Source organism: Perognathus longimembris, chromosome 16, assembly GCF_023159225.1.
Source record: "Perognathus longimembris pacificus isolate PPM17 chromosome 16, ASM2315922v1, whole genome shotgun sequence".
Lineage (NCBI taxonomy): Eukaryota > Metazoa > Chordata > Mammalia > Rodentia > Heteromyidae > Perognathus > Perognathus longimembris.
In genome coordinates this window covers 4,100,616-4,107,839 of record NC_063176.1, presented here as the reverse complement: position 1 = coordinate 4,107,839, position 7,224 = coordinate 4,100,616, and positions in this window count along the sequence as shown.

Sequence of the window (7,224 nt, the reverse complement as noted above, 5' to 3'; positions counted from 1 at the left end):
TGTTATATAACATTTGTAGATATCATGTTTGTAACTGATGGCATTTACTTAGGCAAAAAGTTCTTTGAGCCTACGCGACTTGAGTGTCAGAAGGGAAATATGAATGGCAGTGTTGACAATTAATTGCAGAGATAATGTAAGTTTCATAACGAGACAGGCCTTTTTTTCTTGAAGAAACAGAAACGTCCAAATTAGACCTTGCTTCCTTTAAAGTATAGGGTAAAGTGGCAAGTCATTCTATGTAAATTTACAGAGAACAATCCACATGAGTGAGAGAAAATATCTTTGTGGGGTAGAGACAAAAGCAAACAGAACTCAAGAACTCAAATAAGATTCAGGTATTGGTATCTTGCTCTAATCAACTTAAGGTACTTATTTGTGAGATCCTGATGTCATTTTATATCCTTAGTGAGACTATACATGAAGGCAGTTTGCTTTATAACTATCATATAAGAATAAAAAAGCTTGAAATATACTTAAAGTCTCCCTTCCCCTAATTCACTGGGAGCTGACTGATCGTTTTTCTTTCCCTAAAACAATAGTTCTAAAAGTCTTTCGGCTACAAAGATTCCTAACACCCTGTATGAGACATTGAACTTACCTTCAAGAATTAGAGTCAGTACCATTCTTTTTGAACCATGTCTCCTCTTTTAAGTAATTATTTGCAGTCAGCTATTGTGTGCAGACTGTTTTCTTCTCATTATTCCTTAAGGATAGAGTATCACAAGTATCTACATGGAGTTTTCCCTATGATAGACATTATTATAAGTAATCTAGAGATGAATTAAGGTTGATGGAGGAATCTGAGCCAGTTATGGAAAATACTAGGCTGTGTTATATAATGGGCTTGAACATAAGGAACTTTAGACTGTTCTTGGAGTCTTGCCAGCAATCCCGTGTGGAGCTGCCAAAATACTTTAACCGGGTCGTTTTAAACTGCAATTTCTTATCTTCCTGTCTTCTCAGGTTCTTTCCACTGCACTCCTACCCTACATTATTCAAACTCCTTTTATTTTAAAAGGTTGTAGTTCAAAAAAATTGTTTGAAATGGAGTTTTTTTTTTTTTTTTGGAGCGTGGGAATGTCATAAAAGATAGAACGTTGTCACGCACTGCTTAACCACAGGGTTAGTTGTGAAGAAGGTGTGGTAGCCAGTGTGCACACATTGCACTGACACAGAGTTCGCAGGCTCCAAACCCGTGCACGGTGTACCCTCGGGGTGACTGATGGAAAAAACGTCACTCCAGCACATGAGTGTACTGAGCAGGCTGGTACAGCAACTCAGGCTGCTTTACCCCAGCTCAAATACCAGAATGGTTTTTGGTTAGTATTCTGCCAGGACATTAAAACAAAAAAACAACCATGATAAATATAAAACATCTCTGCGTAGTAGTGCAACCCAATATGGAAGAAGCACTATAAATCAATGGAGCGACAGTGCCCAGCGTCGGCCACATCCCTTCTGAAGCGGACAGACTCCTTGCCCGCCACTTACAGGCTGTATTTTTCCTCTGTCATAGCTCTAGTGAAATTGCATGCAGCTCTCCAAGGAAAGAAATCTAGACGAGACCTACATGGAGATGTTCCTAGAGGGGAAAATGTGCTGGAGGAAATCCCATTGGTACTCATCCATGACAATGATAAAAAGAGTCTAAGGATGCAGACCTCTCTTAACAAAAGTAGATTTGCTTTCCTCGATGCAGCTTGTACAAAGAGGAGCATTTCTAGTACACCTAAGCGTAGCGCCTTTAGTCGCCACGTCCTTCACTTTGGCAAAATATATTCAGAAGCTAAGTCGAAAATCTTCACAATAACTTGTCCCGGAGACACAGTTTGTTTTTGTAGAACTGGCCTTTGCTATTGTTTACACTATACTTATAGACATTAAGCACTAAGTAAAATAATAATTAAAATGCTTACCAAATACTATTATTTAATATGCAGGCATTCTGCATCTTTTGTTGGTTCTTCAAAAGCTTAAGAAGAAAACGCAGGTTTCTCAATTCTTCCTGAACTATACAATTTATCATAGAATTATTTCTAAAACTATTGATGTAAGAACAGCTAGCTCTTCTTATATATTTGTAATTGGAGAGCTCTTTATTGTCCTTTTAGCTATAATTACAACAGACACACTAATAATGCAGATGTAAGGTCTAAGAGACCCAGTACCACAAGTAAAAGAAAAAGAAACCTATACAAGAGTAATGACAAAAGCTTTGCAGCCGTCCAATGTCAAGTTCTTTTAGATAGGTATAAATTTTAATTTACATTTTTTCCAATTTGCTTCCTGATAGTACATTAGACATACATTCATCATAAAATCTATAAAAAAATCCATTTTTCCCTGTCATGACTCTAAATTTCTAGATGTTCAGATTAAAGAACATACAAGCCTCCTCACTGATGCTTAGACAAGGCATAGACAACCTGAGTACATTAATCTTTTATTAACACAGAATTACAAATGGATAAATGTATCTATAAGTCAGGCTAAGTTATGTGATATTATATAGATTCCAATTTCACTGCAGTCTCTTTAGACAGTACTAGCAATGGTATAAAATTACTCCTATGTTTTAGCATGCCTGTTCACTAATTAAAGAATTTAAACTATGACAAATGCAAAAGTATTTTCTGAAACTGTATTTGCTCTCCTAAATAAAGGACAAGGATTGCCCAGGTATCTCAAACACCAAGGTATGATGGGGAAATGTGCTCATTGAGTCAAAGCTGTCATGATTTCATTTCTATGAGGAGTCATTGTTTGTCCTTATTATAATTTCTTTTGGAGTCCACAATATCCCAGTTCACCTCTCTGACTGTTTTCATGTATAACAATGAAAGTATTCACATATATTATGTCTTAGAACTTTCCCAAATCTATTCTTCTATATCCTTTCTATATTATTCAATATAGAAATCAAGTTATGCTCTATGTTATGATAAGGAAAACATATAACTCACATGAAATATACACAAATGTACCAGATACTTTTTCTAGAGATGATGGCACAATAGATTTACATTTCATTAACACAAAGAACACACATATATATACACACAAACACATATGTAATATAATACATATATTATATTATGTATTTGCATATATTTACATATGTATATAGTTGTATGATAAATTGATCCATATGCTTATTGCAAGCTCTAGATATTATGACAGTTACTGAAGTACTAATCAAATGTAACATCTAATATATACACATCCATTTCTTGTTTTTCTTGTTTTTTTTGTTTTTTTTTTTTTTTTTTGCCAGTCCTGGGCCTTGGACTCAGGGCCTGAGCACTGTCCCTGGCTTCTTTCTGCTCAAGGCTAGCACTCTGCCACTTGAGCCACAGTGCCACTTCTGGCCATTTTCTATATATGTGGTACTGGGAAATTGAACCCAGGGCTTCATGTATACGAGTCAAGCACTCTTGCCACTAGGCCACATTCCCAACCCCACATCCATTTCTTGTTTCATAAACTTTACTCTCCACTAACATACATTTTTTTCCAGAAAAAGTGTTATATACCAAAGGTAAATGGATATAAGTGTCATAGAATAAAACAAGATATTGATAAAGATTCCAGGAAGTGAAACGTCTAACTGGAAATAGGAAGAGAGACTTGGAAAATGAAGGCAGTACTGAAGATCAGGTGAAAGACACTGGTAAGCTTCCAACCACCATTGCCTGCTCAAAATTTCATGTGAATGTACAATGCCTGAACTAAGCTAATCTGCTCTGATGAGTATGGAGAGAGCTTTTACACCACGAGTCTGAGCAAGGTCACAAGAATCAAGAAGAAAAGGACTTTGTGGTTTTCTTTGATAACAAATCTAATACCATATATGACTAGTTTAGCTAATAGTCACATAGTTTTACTTAGTTACATAAAATTTAAGATTTTACCTTCTAAGAAAAAAAACTGATTTGAATCCTCCTTTGTTTCTTTTTTTTTTTTTTTTTTGCTCTTATATTTCATTTTGGAACAAGGTCTCAGGTTGGCATTAAACTCGTGTCAAAATTGATCATATGGCATACAAAAGATTAACAAATCAAACCATTATGTTTTCATATTTGTATCTGACTCAATTTTTGTGTGAATTCAAAATTCTGTATTAATATTATTATTTTTAATAACCCACAGCCAACAGATCCATGAAACAAATGCAGTGAAATTCAACTTACCTTCCAGTACCTTAAGTGGATAATCTCAAATGAAGAATCACAACAGAATGGTGCCCTTGAATAGTATGTACATAAGTTAATATTTAACAGAAATAAAGCAGTAAACTCAGGAAAGTTTGGAAGATAATTCTTTCCCTTCGGCCTCTTCTCTGTTTACATCTCTGCTAATGTCCCTTGACATATAATTTCCTCTGGAGGATAATTAGAAGATCTCAGACACAATTTAATGTTTGTGTGTTAATAGTATTCTATAGTAACCCTAACAAAAATTCCAACTCTCTCAAGCAAATAAGATGAGATATATGAAAGATACTAATTTCCGAAAGATACTAGGTGCCTTAGCTATAAAAAGAAATATTAAACTGATAGTAATGTTCTGTTCTCTCGGAAAGTGGGATTTTAATAACCAACATATTCTTGATATAGTCCCAGAAAAGAATGAGCAGGTGAACAGAATACTCCTTTGTTGCTGGAAAAATACATCAGAATGGGCCTAGTTAAAATGCAACTTAACTTTTACAAAACTCAAAATTCGCATTCATACAAAGTAGCCTATGCAACTTGAGAGCAATAAAAATTATTTTCCCATACTTTTTCACATAAACTTTCTTAGCTCATCAATATAAACAAATGACCCAATGACATGGTTTATGACCACTGTATGACATCTACCTAAGAATAAGATTGTGTTACTTCCCCCAAAACTATAACTGATATTTAAAAAATCATAGTTCACACTAAATTTATCAAATTTCCATAAGGGAAATGCAAATAAAAATACAAATATGTGCCAGGTGCCACTGGCTCACACCTGTAATCCTAGCTACTCAGGGGGCTGAGACCTGAGAATCTCGGTTCAAAGCCAGCCAGGGCAGGCAAGTCCACGAGACTCTTGCCTCCAATTAACCACCAGGAAACTGGAAGCGGCGCTGTGGCTCAAACTGGCCGAGAGCTAGACTTGAGCTGAAGAGCTCAGGGACAGTGCCCAGATCGAGTTCAAGCCCCATGACCCACAACAATAACAAAAAAACCCAAAAAAACAAAAATAAATTCACCACAAATCTCCTCTGTCAAAATTCTGTTGTAGTTATTGCCATTCGGAGTACAATATCTCAAAGAAATAAATCAGCATATGGATTCTTGTCTTATGTTTGTCAGTGTACCATTAACAGGAGCTGAGATATGGAACTGGTATAGGTACTTATCAAAGAATAACTGGATAAATAAATATATATGTGAGTGTTTTATGTATATTCATAAAGAATATTATTCATTATAAGAAGGAATGGAATTCATTAACTTTACTGCTTAATAACTTAAAATGAAGATAGGTGTACGTGTCCACTGATTCCATCTTGTGGAGATATTCTATGGGTAAATATAGCCTTCCTTCAGGAAATATGTTATACAAAGTCAAGAAATGTCATTCACTTTCTACCAAGCAATAGTTTTGTCTCTGGAGCCTCTAAAGTAGACAATGTGATTGTAAAGGGTTAATCGAAGTTGTTTGCCTCTGGAATCCCCAGGGCCTTATAATATTCAGAAAACAGTCTGCTTAGCACCATAGCAATGAAAGAGATTGTTTAGGTCATTGGTCCATTTCCCAAAGAATAAACAATTCTTTGTGCTAACAGATCTTGCTTGCTTTGTAATTTAAAGGACATTTATGTTACAAACAAGATAAACATCAGTCTTTCTAGATAGGTTTTATGTATACACAGGTTTATTTATACGTGTCTTTTGCTTTATTATGCCTGTGTTGTTTCCTTGCCATGACAGATTCATCATATCGATTATGATCTCATCTGCCGTTCTAAGTAGGAAAATTAAAGAAACAGGATGGACTATAATTACAGCACTATCTGTTTTGACCTTATCACAGCCATCAGGAGGAAAGGAATTTCCTGCAAGTCTTATGATTTCTTCTTACGTGAGGCTTCAAATTGGTTCCTGTAAGGTTTGCAAACAGTCTTGGTAAAAACAGAGGCTGGTAAAACTGTCACTGGCCCATATTAAATTCCTGTGAAAGCCACATGCGTGCTACCCCTTCTACTGGCTACACAACCAGGCACAAAACTAGACTGTCATCAGTGAGAGCATTCTGTATGCTGTCTACCGATCTAGTTGAGCATCACTCTTACTTTAGCAAGAGAAGGAAGGGCCAGGGCCATCAGGAGCTGTAGACAATGCGATCTCTAGATTAATGAAGTTTGTAATGGCTTATGTGCACTCTAGCAGGTTACAATGTTGCAACTGGAATAAGGCTTCCTGAAGCAGCTATGGTGGTAGGAAGGCAACGAGGCTGCTGTTCCTCATTAAAAAAACCACCATTGGGCAGCCAGAAGTAGCTGTTAAACTGAGGGGGTTTTTTTGGAGAGAGATTTGAAGGCCACACGAAGTCTTCTAGTGAGTGAGTCTTGAAGTCCTTATCATTTTGGCTCTGCAAAGTGTAGGACCCAGCAGGAAGAGACTTGCAACATTAAACTTGGAAGAAAAAAAAATAACTTTTTCGGAATGGTATTTTGTTGGCTTGGCTTCATCATGGATGGAACAGCTGAGCTGGTTGTACAACAAACAGGTGAACACCTGGGTTCGCTGCCCAGCAGCGACTCGGCAGGGAGGAGGCTTCCCCACAGATCACAAAACCCCATAAGCATGTTCCCACAACTCAGCCATTGCCCTTCAGGTGCACAGTGATAAATAGGATCACCCCACCAGAGTCAAGGTCATTCCCTAACTCCTTTACACTGATGGCTGGGAAAGTCCCTCACTTTTAACAAAGTCACACTTGACACTAATGGTGATCACACTGTTGAATTGTCAGGACTGTTTCTAGAGACTTTCTGGGATTGTAATTTAGTGGCATGTCATGAAACCACTTGGATCAAGTTTCCTCACTGATACACAAGACCCCCTTCTCTTGTAGCATCACACATCGCTTCCAGTTTCAAATGCATCACACGCATCGCAGTTATCCCCCCAAGAAGATGGCCAGATGGTCAGTATTTGATGTATCTGTAGTATCACCCCA